Source organism: Podarcis muralis, chromosome 7, assembly GCF_964188315.1.
Source record: "Podarcis muralis chromosome 7, rPodMur119.hap1.1, whole genome shotgun sequence".
Classification (NCBI taxonomy): Eukaryota; Metazoa; Chordata; class Lepidosauria; order Squamata; family Lacertidae; genus Podarcis; species Podarcis muralis.
The window spans coordinates 70930050-70943407 of record NC_135661.1 but is presented as its reverse complement, the minus strand read 5'-3'; positions in this window follow the sequence as shown (position 1 = coordinate 70943407).

Genomic DNA, 13358 nt, shown 5'->3' with positions numbered 1-13358 from the left:
AAGGCAATCTTGTAAGGGGAATGTTTTATTGTGTCTTTATATACAGTCGTACCTTGGCTTTCAAACAGAATGCGTTCAGAAGTCCGTTCAACTTCTGAAATGTTCAGAAACCAAGGTGTGGCTTCCGATTGGCTGCAGGCTTCCGGGTTTGCGGCGTTCGCGTTCCAAGTTGTTCATGAACTAAGCTGTACAAAAACTGAGGTATGACTGTATGTTGGAAGCAGCCCAGAGTGTCTGGGGCAACCCAGCAAGATGTGCGGGGTATAAATAGTAAAATTATGATTATGGCGTGGGTCGTCCCTATTTTCATCAGAGAAATGTTTGACAGTATGGGCTTGGAGAACTGCATTTGGCCCCTGGGCAATGGTGGCTGGTCCCTACCAACCCATCTAAGGCCTAAAGTCCTCCACACTTGCACATAATTAAGTTGCTGTTACTACATTTTGCTCCAATAAGTACATCTGCTCTCTCACCGCAATGTTCTCTCAGCCCAATATATTTTTGCACAGGAGATGTTTGCAGCTGGCCTGCAGGGGCTTCCTGAATGGTGAGCTGGGATCCCTCCTCCTGCCCACTGCCCTGATCAGTTGGCAACTTTAGCAACCTCAGCTCCTCGCCTTCTGGTAGAAGAAAACCCAGGTGTTATCTAATAAGCAAATACTCTAGAAAACTAATTTCAAGGTGTGAGTACAGAATAGGCACGACACAGTCTTATCCAGCCACAGTGCTGCGGCTCATTTTGAGCATTTAAATTAAAAAGAAGGAGGAAAAGTAAGAAACAGAACCAGAGCAAATGACTCATTGTAGATCTGGATGTCTGTACCTGAAAATTCAGTAGGAGAGTAGTAATGAAAACAGGGAAACAAAAATAGACAAAAAAGTTCTATATATAGGCAAATGAATGCAGCAAAGGCAAAAGCTAACAGTGATCAGTTTACAGATTAAGGGAAATGAAAAATGAAAGCAAAGGGAGAACAGGCAAAAGTGCATATGCAAAGCACAGCAAGATTATTATTATTATTTTAAAAAAACCACACAAACGTTGCAAAAGGAACAAAGGTATTACAGACAAAGGGGGAAAACACACACACCATGAAAATAAACTCTAAATATATAAAGAACATCCTCCTCGACATTTCCATTGATGGGATACAGGCTGAGGGGTTAGTGTGCATCTGTGCGCACATGCGCAGCTGGGGTGATGCTCTTTCTACTCTGAACCCTCTTTCAAGTTTCCATTTCCCCCTCTGCTTCCCCTAGGCAGTTTTTTTAAAGATAGGAGGGCATAATGTAAATGCTTCTTACACTGCTTCTTTTTGTGGGATGTCCCCTGTGGGGAAGAGAGCTTAGCCCAGAAGAGAAAACCCCTTCGGCTCTGCCCCTTACTCTAGAAGAGGCATGTTTTTGTGGACGTGTCTTTTTTGCTCCTAAGGCAAGAGTCAAGAAGCTCAGCTCATGAGAATGAGAGAGGACACATCCGCACCGTACATTTAAAGCACTCTTGTACCACTTTAAGAGCCAAGGAAAATCCTGGAAACTGTGGTGTGTTAAGGGTGCTGGGAAATGTAGGTATGTGAGGTCAGCACCCCTAAACAACCACAGTTCTGAGGATTCTCCATGAATGTTTAAGTTGTGTGAGAGTGTTTACAACGTAGGTGAGGGAAGGACAATGGGTCCTGCCTTGAGCTGATTGGAGGAAGGACAGGAGAAAAAATATAATTCTCTCTCTCTCTCTCTCTCTCTCTCTCTCTCTCTCTCTCTCTCTCTCTCACACACACACACACACACACACACACACACACACACACGAGTTCCAGGCCTGACTGAATGACAGAGGGGATGGATTTGACAGCGTTTCAAGCAACACCTTCCAGGAACCTCATGGGGAGGGAGTTCAGAAGGCTTGGAGGCCAACTTTTGCTGTGTCCTGAGCCTTGAAACTGCTCGAAAAAGCTCTTGGCCAAAGAGGAGGCGGAGGCCGAGTTGCAGGGCCTGTTGCGTTGACTCGGAAGACCTTAACAGGGCATGTTTCTGTCATAAAATCTTCCATTTGCAGGAATCTTGGAAGCCTTTGAAAGCGTTTTCCCTCAATGTTATTAATTAAGGCAAAAGAATCCCCATATGGAAAGAGAAACAGTCAAGTTATATTTTTGCTAAATACGCAGCACCATATGGTAACATACAGAAAATTGGCCACATCGGCGGCTCTGGCTATATTTTACCATATGGTCCTGTGCGCTTTATAATTTCTTTGTTGTTTTTTTCCTTCTCCCCAAAGAGGGCATTGTCTTATGGGGTTGGAAATGAACAGCTTGCCCCAGGGGAGGAGAGGGAAGTGGCAGGGCCCGGCTCGTGCTTCAAAACGAGGCTGGGAAGGGATCCAATCTCTGCTTCTCCGAGGGATTGGCAGCGCTTGGGTGGAAACGCCAGGCGTGGGGGCCCTTTCTTTGACAGCGCAGAGACACGAGTGCCATGGGGCACCCAGCTAGAGGGGTGTAGAATGGACTCCCTCTCTTAAACAGGAGGTGCCGGGCAAGACATTTTGCCGCCCGAGGCAAAGGACAAAACGGTGTGCGCGTGCACACACACACACACACACACACACACACACACTTATTCCACATAGAGTGGCAAATCCCACTTCAGTCCTACCAATGAGGCACTGCCCTCCTCCTGATGGAGATCAACAGGGTGGTTACAAAGGTGGGGGTGGCACGCAGCTCTCTTCTCCAACAGGGGAATCAGGAGAAATTGCTGAGGGGCACCACCGCCTCTTAGCAAACGCCACCTGAGGCAGTCACCTCACTCTGCCTAATGGTAGGACCGGCTCTCAACCCGGCAGGGAAAACGTGCTTTCTGGGAACAGGCCCTACCCAGGGCCTGTCCCTACCTCAGCTTAATGTGGATTGTCAACCCCTTGTGCCCCATTTAATCCACCCTTGCCCATAGAGCTACATCAACTGCATAGGGAGTCTCCAAATTTAGGGGCAATTAAAGGAGGCACAAGGAGTTCATAATCCAAATTAAGTCAAGGTATGAACAGGCTCACAGATACTTGCAGAGCAAAGAGGGCAAGCATTTACATGAGCCTCTCAGATCCCATACATTAAAAACAACAACCACCACACCACTTTAATCAGTCGTGGCTCCCTACCCTGAATCCTGGGAACTATAATTTGTTCAGGGTCCTGGGAATGGTTAGGGGAGCAACACAGAGCAACAGTGATTTAACAGTCACTCCCTCTTCCCAGGGAACTCTGGGAATTGTAGCTCGGTGAGGGGAATGAGGGTCTCGTAACAACCCACAGCGACGCAGGTGGCGCTGTGGGTTAAACCAAAGAGCCTAGGGCTTGCCGATAGAAGGTCGATGGTTCAAATCCCCGCAACGGGGTGAGCTCCTGTTGCTCGGTCCCTGCTCCTGCCCACCTAGCAGTTTGAAAGCACATCAAAGTGCAAGTAGATAAATAGGTACCACTCTGGCGGGAAGGTAAGTGGCATTTCCGTGTGCTGCTCTGGTTCGCCAGAAGTGGCTCAGTCATGCTGGCCACTTGACCTGGAAGCTGTATGCCAGCTCCCTCAGCCAGTAAAGCGAGCGCTGCAACCCCAGAGTCATCTGTGACTGGACCTAATGGTCAGAGGTCCTTTTACCTTTAGCAACCCACAAAAGTCTTAACATATTACAGTTCCTGGAATTTTTTAATTTTTAATTTTAGGTAGCCCTGACTGCTTAAAGCGGTATGATACTGAGTGACTGCACATGCTGACTCCAAGAAGAGCATCAGAGCAAGGGGTGACTCCCCTCAACCAGAAAAATTTATGACCTAAGAACTAGGCCTGGCTTGGCTTATTATTTCCTTCTTCCCAATACGTTTTCCTTTTGCATCATGAATTGCAGGGGGTTGGACTAGATGTCCCTCGTGGACCCTTCCAACACTACCATTCTATGTATTTTAGATGGCATGCCTGAGGCCAGAGGCTTATTACTAGTTGTAGGAAGCTACTCTGGGAGTCTTTTTCATCTGAAGAGCAGGGTGCAAATGCTTAAATTATGATGCTGGGCTCAATATAACAGTGCAGGCCCTGGAACTTGTGTATCAGTAATATTATTGTTGTTACTCTTGTTATTATTAATAATAGTCTGCCTTTCAAGAAATGTGAAGGCAGTTCACAAACAATTAGAAGCCAACAGCAAAAAAACAACAACAAGAAGAAGACCAATGATAAATGAATAGCTACCTGTAACCAACTAAAGTACATAGTAAAACAGCCACAGTAAAACATCCATCATTGAAATATAAAATAAACCAATTAAAACAATGTGGAAGAGACATCTCTAAAAATGCAAGAGTAGCCCTACCACTGGATCAGAGCAACTATCCATTTATTTGTTCATAAATAATATTTATATACTGCTAGCTCATATAGAAAACATCTAAGTGTTGTGCAGAAATTAAGAAATCACGATAAATGTGAGAAAAATTGGTAAGCTGAAAATGTTGTAAGGGACAGGCCAGTGCTTCAGCAGATCTCGGTATATATATATACTGAGATATATACGGCTCAGTCAGTGCTTAGGGTATTCAGGAGCCGAGTTGTTAAGATGAAATACAGAGGCTTTGAACCAAGCCCGGTAGCCTGTGGGCAGCCAGTGTAGAGGCTTCCATAACTGTGTTCCATGCTGTCAGCCATTGGCCAGTGTGGTGTAGTGGTTAGAGTGTTGGACTAGAACCTGGGAGACCAGGGTTCAAATCCCCACTTGGCCAAAAAGCTCACTGGGTGACCTTGGGCCACTCACGACCCCTCAGCCTAGCCTACCTCGCGGGGTCGTAGTGGGGATTAATTGAGGAGGGGGAGAACCATGGATGCCAACCTTGAGTCCTTGGAGGAAAAGGTGAGATATAAATGCAATAAATAAGGGAATTTGCCTTCTGTCCACTGCATCTGGTCCAGTGTTCTGTCTTCACAGTGGCTCACCAGATGCTCACAAACAGGACATGAGTGAAATGGCTTTTTCCTCTTCCTTCTCCTCCTCAGTAGATGAGTCAGGCAGCTTATGTCCCACCCTGTACTAATTGTCAGACTTTTTCGCAAATTCTAAAACCCTCCAGCAACTTCTCCTTCTGATTATTTTGCCAATGATCTCCTGTTCTGAAATGGTATCTCCCCCCCCCTCGCCCCCACCTCAGTTTTCAGCAGCTGAAATCTCAATTCCAGATGGCGGAACATGTTAAAAATAACAAATCTCCAAGAGCCACAAAACCTGCTGAAATTAACGAACCTCCTTGTGTTAAGCACTGAACAGTTTCCAGATAAAGAAGGGCAAATTCTCAAGTCGCTTTCCCCACCCGCATTGCCTCTCTCCACCTTCGTGGAAAAGACACAGCAGAAGAACATATGAAAAGGCAGGCTGGATCAGGCCAATGGTCCATCTAGTCTGCCATCTTGTTTTCACAATGGCTGACCAGGTGCCTCTGGAAGGCCAGCAAGCAGGATTGAAGCACAAGAAGAAGAAGAAGAAGAGTTTGGATTTGATATCCTGCCTTTCACTCCCCTTCAGGAGTCTCAAAGCGGCTAACATTCTCCTTTCCCTTCCTCCCCCACAACAAACACTCTGTGAGGTGAGTGGGGCTGAGAGACTTCATAGAAGTGTGACCAGCCCAAGGTCACCCAGCAGCTGCATGTGGAGGAGCGGAGACGCGAACCCGGTTCCCCAGATTATGAGACTACCGCTCTTAACCACTACACCACACTGGCACCACACTTTCCTGTGGTTTCCAGCAATTCAGAAGCACGACTGCCTCCAAGCATAGCCATCATGACTAGAAGCCATTGATGTTCCTCTCGTCCGTGAATCTGTCCAATCCAGTGTTAGAAATGGAGGTATGAAAGCTAGGATCTAAATGGCACCTTAAGCCTAGGTTATGGGCACAACAACAGAATGTCTAGGCGCGCTGTTTTATAACAAAAATGCAAAGCTGAAAATGAAGGAACTGCAGCTCAAATATTATGTTCATTTTTCACATGGTCTAATCCTTCCCCTGCCCCCCCCCCCCAATATTCTCAAGAGGGTCTCTTCTCCAGTCTTCAGTGAGTAGCTGGAAGTGGGGAGGCAGAAAAAGGTCCTTCTTTCTTTCCACTCTGCAGTTTTAATCTGAAATCTTAGGCGCAGTACTGCACCCAGAGCTCAGAAACTGCTTGCACTAATGAAATTCCCCGTCGCAAAATGCGCCTAGAACAATGGGAGTTTGAACACTGGTCCAATCCTCTTTTAAAACCATCCAAGTTGGTGTTCTAGTATTATGAGAGAGAGTGAACAACTCTTCTCTGCCCCCTTTCTCCATGGCAGGTATGATTTCACAAGCTTGCATCCCATCACCTCTGACTTCCCCTTTCTCTCATCTCTGAAGTCACAAATGCTGCCACCTTTCCTCATAAAGGGAGTTGCTAGATCCCAGCCTGGCTGTTTTTCAACATGGCATCTGGGTCCCGATCCATAAAATGGCTTTGGGTGTGCCCCCACTTGAACCTTGTGCCTCTTGCTACTTTGATCAGCAGGTGCCCTTGGGGGCCCCATGAATGGTATGGATGCATCTAAGGATGGTCAAATTTCCCCCCACTTTCTCCCCATTTTAAGTCCAGTTCTCCACATTTCCACATCAGTTTGCTTCTTCTTTTTTTTAAGAGACCATAAGAAAGTTCATCCATGTTTACATTTGTCAGCAGGTTCAGAGGATGACGACCAGGATGGTGGCAGAGTGGTGCCTGGTAGAAGGCAGGAGGCCAACAGTAGGGGGAGCCAGAGCCAATGACAGGCAGAGCGAACTCATTCCCCTTTTGTCCCCATCCTTCTTTCTACAGAGTTCTACAAAGGCAAGCCTCTGAATGCCACTTGCTGGGATCCACAGGTGGGAAAAGTGCTGAAGCTTTCAGGTTCTGCTCAGTGGCTTCCTTCCAATGTGGATGGCCTCTGTAAGGTGGAATACTGGACTAGACAGCTATTGTGTTCTTAAGGAACAGTATCTTGTTGAAGATGGCCATCTGTCATGGATGCTTTTGTGGGGATGTTCAGGGAGGCAGGAGAGGATATATTGTTTATTAATATCCTTCCTAACTTGCACTAGCAAGTTCCTTTACTTAGCAGAGTTTCACATTCCCCTTTTAAACACCAGCAGATAGCTGGTTTCAGGCTTGTGTAAGCCTTTTACTATTAAGTTCCTGGTAAGTTCTCTTATATCCCTCTTAAAAGAATAAACACAATCTTGTTTAAAGTATATAAAATTAGTTTACTAACATTCAGTTCACAGTTGGACCCCTGAAGTCAGACTTAGTTACGAAGTATATACATGTGGGTCTATCCCATATGGGGATAATCTCAGTGTCCTCTGTTGGCTGAGAGCCAACAGAGCATCTCTAGCTAGAAAGCTGCTCCAACAACAGAGAAAGTAAAAGAGAGTGTGTGTGCAGCGTGCCTTGTCCTTTTGTTACCTGGACAGGTAAGGTCACGCCCACCTCCAGTTACATGCAAAGGAAGTATGTCCCAGCCTAGGAGGAAACAGGAAGTTCCGACTGGCTGGACCAAACATCCCCTTGCATGTCCTCTCTAGGAAAACAAGGAATGTTGTACTTGACTGCTACTTATGTATCACATCCCACAGCTTGAGTTGGGTTTCCTGCATCTCAGAGGCTTGGACTAGAGGACCCTCGGGTCCCTTCCAACTCTAGGATTCTATGAAGCACATAGGAAGTTGCCTTATACCGAGTTGGACCCATTGGCCCATCTAGCTCCATCTATGTTGATTGGCAACATCTCTCCAGGGTTTCAGGAAGGGGACATTCACATCCCTATCTGGAGATACTGGGGATTGAACCTGCGGCCTCCTGCATTCAGGGCAGAGGCTTTCCCACTGAGCCACAACCCTTCCCTTGCTGAAGTGCACACAACTCGCAGGTCTTTGGTGCTGGGGTCCACTGTTCCCCTGGGACTGAGAGAACCCACCTTGTCCCTGCCCAGGTAGCAGAGGCACTGCTGATCTTCTGCCTCCGCCTGCCCTTTGCTTCTTCCAGAGAGAGGCAAGGCACCCCTGAGCTGAAGAGTTGTCATTAAAGCTGGAGAGCCATGGAGGCAAGAGGCAGCACTTAGAAGTCGCTGGCAGCCTTGAGTTATGAGGCTTTGCTTTATTCGCGGGGCAGGGGGAAATGCTTATCTCCCTAACAGTCCATTATGTTTCATTTGGAGATTCGGTGCAATCAAGGCTTTGGCAATGGGGAATGCATCCTTCTCTCTCTCTCTCTCTCTCCCTACCCCACCCCTCCTCTCCTTATCCAAGTTTATCTCCCTATTTCATTACTGCAAGTTGAACTTGCCTGGGTACATCAGCCATGATGAAGTGGATTGCTCGAGTTCTCTGCTGTCCTAGCAGAAAAGAAAAAAGTGGCTGGGTGGGGGGGGGAGAGAAAGGAGAGAGAGGCAGCTGGAGGTTCCTACTATTTTCAGAGACCTTGGCTGCATGATTTATTCATAAAAAGGCCATTATTTATGCCAAAGAAAGAAGACAGAATGGGTTAGCTTTTTAAGTGCTTATAATGCATTATATGGTACCGTCGTCTGCCAGACATCATTTATAATTGTAGAATCCCTTCACCTCCTTTTCTCCCCCCCCCCCACAACCCGCCAACTCCTGATTTCTTTTTCTTTTTTTTTCTGGTGTGCTTCTCCTTCATATCAGCATGGAAGGTGATAGCAAACTCAGTTAATTAGCAGAAGTTGACAGATGTAGCAAGGAGAGGTAAGGTGAAATATCATTGAAGGAGCTGCTGCTCAGGCACCTAAGTGTGGAGAAAGGCTTCTTCCTGCCCGCCTTGATCTCTCCGGTGCACTGAACTGAAGAAGAAGGAGGAGGAGGAGGAGGAGAGGGTGGCGGGGGAAGGCTCAGGAAGGCATTAGCATCATTTGACACACGTCTCCATCCAGAGCTGTGATGGAATTTCCGAATTCTAGCCTCTCCCTCCTCATCCGTCTCCAAGTGGTCTCCTAAGTTTTTCAGATAATGAGATCCAGTGGGGTGGGGTGGTTAAGAGAGTTGGAGTAGGACCTCGAAGGCAGGGGTTCAGCTTCCTACTTGACCATTGGGATCACGGGGTGACCTTGGGGAAACCCACTGCATCTCAGCCTAGCAGGATTGTTGTGAGGGTAAAAAGAGGAAGTGGAAGTGAGAGCTGGACCATAAAGTAGGCTGATCTTTATTCAAAGATCAATAATTCAAAAGAATTGATGCTTTTGAATTATGGTGCTGGAGGAAACTCTTGAAAGTCCCAAGAACTGCAAGAAGATCAAACCTATCCATTCTTAAGGAAATCAGCCCTGAGTGCTCACTGGAAGGACAGATCCTGAAGCTGAGACTCCAATACTTTGGCCACCTCATGAGAAGAGAGGACTCCCTAGAAAAGACCCTGATGTTGGGAAAGATGGAGGGCACAAGGAGAAGGGGACGACAGAGGATGAGATGGTTAGACAGTGTTCTCGAAGCTACCAACATGAGTCTGACCAAACTGCGGGAGGCAGTGGAAGACAGAAGTGCCTGGCGTGCTCTGGTCCATGGGGTCACGAAGAGTCGGACACGACTAAACGACTAAACAACAACAACAAAAAGAGGAAGGGGAAACCTGCCTGCAGCTCATTGTACCTTATTGTCCCTTTTGCCTTTGTGTGTGTGTGTGTGTGTGTGTGTGTGTGTGTACATACATAGATACATACACAGTGCTTTTTCTGGTGGTCCTTAGGGGTCTGCATACTCCTAAACATTTTGTGAATCTAACAGGAGAAGAAACTATTGTTTTTAAATAAAAAAATAGTTTCTTCTCTAGCACGGTGAATCGTCAATTCCATTGCTACACCGATGATGGCCTCATTTCCTGTCACGGTGTTCCTGTCAATGGTGATTTTCTTGAGTCAAAATGAGAGTACCCCTAAAAAGTTTTTAAGAAAAAAGCACCACACACACACACACACACACACACACACACACACACACAACTGATTTAAATATTTTAAGTATTTTTATGTTACAGTGACCTGCCCTGGGACCGTATGACAACGGGTGGGCAAGAAATGCAATAACCAGCAATACAACAAAAAATAAATATCTTGCTTTAACTCTAGTTTAATTGCTTTTAAACTCTTGTCTTTTGTATGTTTTTAGCTGCTTGTATTTCAACTGTGCTTTAATTTATGGTAGCTGCCTTTGAGTCCCATTCTGGGACAAAGGTGAGATATAAATAAGAAGAAGAAATAAGTAAGAACACAAGTGCTCTGCCTGATCAGATCATGGGGACTGTATCCAACCTGATGTCCAAAAACTTCAAAGATAGGACTTTTAAGGACCTGACTAACACATAAGTTCCTTCATTTCAATGGCTTGGTTGGTTGATCAATTTAATTTACATGCTGCTTTCCCACACTGAGCTGTGCCCAAAACAGCTTACAGCAAACATCCAAAACATCAAAATAGAGATCATTGGATATACAAATATACACAATTTACAGAGTGTGTCAGTAAATTCAAAATAGCAAAAATCGAAAATCTAATTTAGCAAACAGAGAGAAAATTCAAGATGGCAAAAAAGAATCTCAGTCTAGGCTTATGTACACAAATACCAAGGTAAAACCAAAAGTTAACCAACAAAACTGCTGCACTCCAAAGATCCTGGCTTAAATGCAGTTCAGAGGAGAGAGGTAGGTGACATGCAGCTGGCTCCCATATCCTTACTCCAGAGGAGGCTGACAACACCTAATGGTGACAGAGAGAGAGCAATGATGGTAAGTCTCTCCCCCAGCTTCCTGGAAGTACCAAAAGCTGTGGCATTTTTGCTCTGAGTAGCAGAACTTCACCGGAGACCAATCTGTAGAGCCAATTCAGCATGCTGTTCTAACTGTGGGGAATCAGATATTCCTGGAGAATTGCGAATACATGGTGAGGTTAATTGATTCCTGGCATCAAATGCACTGGTCTGATCCCCATTTAAAAATCACCTAAGCCAGTGGCTGCCACCACATCACGTGACAGAGAGCTCTGGAAGTTAATTCTGCATTGTGTGAGAAGGTAAGTTTCTTTGGCCTGAATCTATTGCCAATCAGTTTCATTGGGTGACACTAAGACTAAGACAGAAGAAAGATTCTTTTGCAATTTTCTACTCACCTTCTCAGAACTATTCATCATTTTGAACATCTCTGTCGTGTTTCACCACTTATCCTTTTCTTTAAAAAATATTTTATTTTATTCATTTTCACTTTTAACATTTGTCACCGTACACAAATCACAATCATTTTACAAATAGGATTCTCAGAATCCCCAAACTTCCCTCCACCCCTCCATGGTTTCCCCAGATATTCTTTTCAAACTGCATTGTATCATAATCTCTATATTTTCTTAATTTTTATCACAATTTAATCTTAATTTTTATCACAATTCTCGCTTCATTGCAAGAGTTTTTAAAATCCTGCCAACGTTTTCAGCTGTTTGCAGTGTTCTTTCAAGTGACTTAAATTTTCCCATTCTTTATTAAATTTATTGTCCTCTTGATCTCTGATCTTCCTGGTCATTTTTGCCAATTCTGCATAGTCCATCATCTTTATCAGCCATTCTCCTTTTGTAGGTAAATTGTCCTCCTTCCATCTTTGGGCGAGTAGCATCTGCGCAGCTGTTGTAGCCACTTTACTTATCCTTTACTCAGTTGACAAGCTCCAGATACTTTAGCCCAGAAGCAGATCTCCTGGTCAGGAGAAGGACCAAAGCTTGGGGGCAGAGAGCATGGTTTGCATGACAAAGGTCCCCAGGTGGATCCCCAGCCTCTCTGGGGAAGTCTGGGAAAGACTCCTGCCTGAAGCCCTGGAGAGCCACTGGTAGCCAGTGTAGATCAGGGAAGAGGAACCTAGTACAAAGGAGAAATGGAGAGAAACTGAAATGGAGAGATTCGTCAACCCCTTTCCCAGAGCAGCAGTGCTTATTCACCTGTGGTTGTTTTTTAAGTGCACCAAAAATGCTCCTACTCTTAGCAGAAATGACCTGCCATTTTCATGAACATGTTGCTTTTTGCAATGTCTTCAACTGCCATCCTACGCTCATTTTCCTCGGAGTAAAAGGTAAAGGTAAAGCGACCCCTGACCATTAGGTCCAGTCATGACCGACTCTGGGGTTGCGGCGCTCATCTCACTTTATTGGCCGAGGGAGCCTGCGTACAGCTTCCGGGTCATGTGGCCAGCATGACTAAGCCGCTTCTGGTGAACCAGAGAAGGGCATGGAAATGCCGTTTACCTTCCCACCAGAGTGGTACCTATTTATCTACTTGCACTTTGAGGTGCTTTCGAACTGCTAGGTTGGCAGGAGCAGGGACTGAGTAACGGGAGCTCACCCCGTCGCGGGGATTTGAACCACCGACCTTCTGATCGGCAAGTCCTAGGCTCTCTGGTTTAACCCACAGCGCCACCCGCGTTCCTCGGAGTAAGCCCCATCAAAAAGAATGGAACTTGCTTCTGAATAGAGATGGGAAAACCTGTCAAATTCACTTTCTCTCAGCTGCTCATTTCCCAATCTTAAGTTCAGTCCTCCACATTTCCACATCCATTTGCAATTTTTTTAAAAATTAAGTCATTAAAATGCATTAGAACATTAGTGCAAATTTCTCCCAATATACATATCTTTGTATTTCTCCAATATACACAGTTTTGCAAAGCAAGTTTCCCAAATATAATGCATTTTTGTACGCATGCCTTTTTAGCCACACTTTAGCGTTTTTGTACACGACTTTGCTGGAGAACCTAAATGCAAAATTCAGAGAAGTATGAATTTTGAACCATGGCTATATTTCAGTCTTCTTCTTCTTCATGCAAATTTGGTAGGTTTGCCTTTAAATGTGAACAGAATCAAATTCCTCTCTCATACCTACTTCTGAGTAAGCATACAAAGGACTGCACAGTTATTTCATTTGGTGAATACTGAGTGCTTCCAATCTCCAGTGCAGAAATGTATTATACCCCGAATTAGGGATGCTATCTCTTTAATGGCCTTTCGCTGTATTGTCAAGGCCTTCCTTTTCAGGATGGCTTTTGGTTAAGTGTTTGAATTCCACTGGAAGCTGTTTTAATTGCTTTACTGGGCGCCTTCTGATTATTATTTTAACCTCTTGCACACTGAATTTTGATAGTTTATTTATTTATTTAAACGTTTCTAAACAGCCCTTCATTTAATGGGTTCCCAGTTGGCGTGGAAATATATACTCCCCATACGAAATGCAAATGCAACCAAAACAACGTACTTCACAACCGAGAAGGCAACAAAAGCTAGAGAAACTAGAATCAGATG